The sequence below is a fragment of the Penaeus monodon genome, chromosome 23 (genome assembly GCF_015228065.2).
Source record: "Penaeus monodon isolate SGIC_2016 chromosome 23, NSTDA_Pmon_1, whole genome shotgun sequence".
NCBI lineage: Eukaryota > Metazoa > Arthropoda > Malacostraca > Decapoda > Penaeidae > Penaeus > Penaeus monodon.
The window spans coordinates 17,624,929-17,625,250 of NC_051408.1; positions in this window are offsets into that span (position 1 = coordinate 17,624,929).

Genomic DNA, 322 nt, shown 5'->3' on the forward strand with positions numbered 1-322 from the left:
GTTTTTCTCTCTTTCTTAGACATTCACAATGTTTGTCATTGTCAAGATGAATGGTGTATGTAAACGATAATACTTAATATCTAAATCATTATACGACATACAGAAACCTCACATATTACATTACAAAACTCAGCTGCCCTTTATCTATTAAGTATGTAGGCTTAGATGTTTTACATAATAACTTTCATGCTCGTAGAAGGTCATTCCCCACCTGCAGTGTTCCCAGAGATCGAAACGCTCGCAGGTGAATTGCAGTCGATAAAAGATATTACGAATAAATACAGCACGGTGTAGTAGTGAAGATCTCCTCTCGTATTCTCGT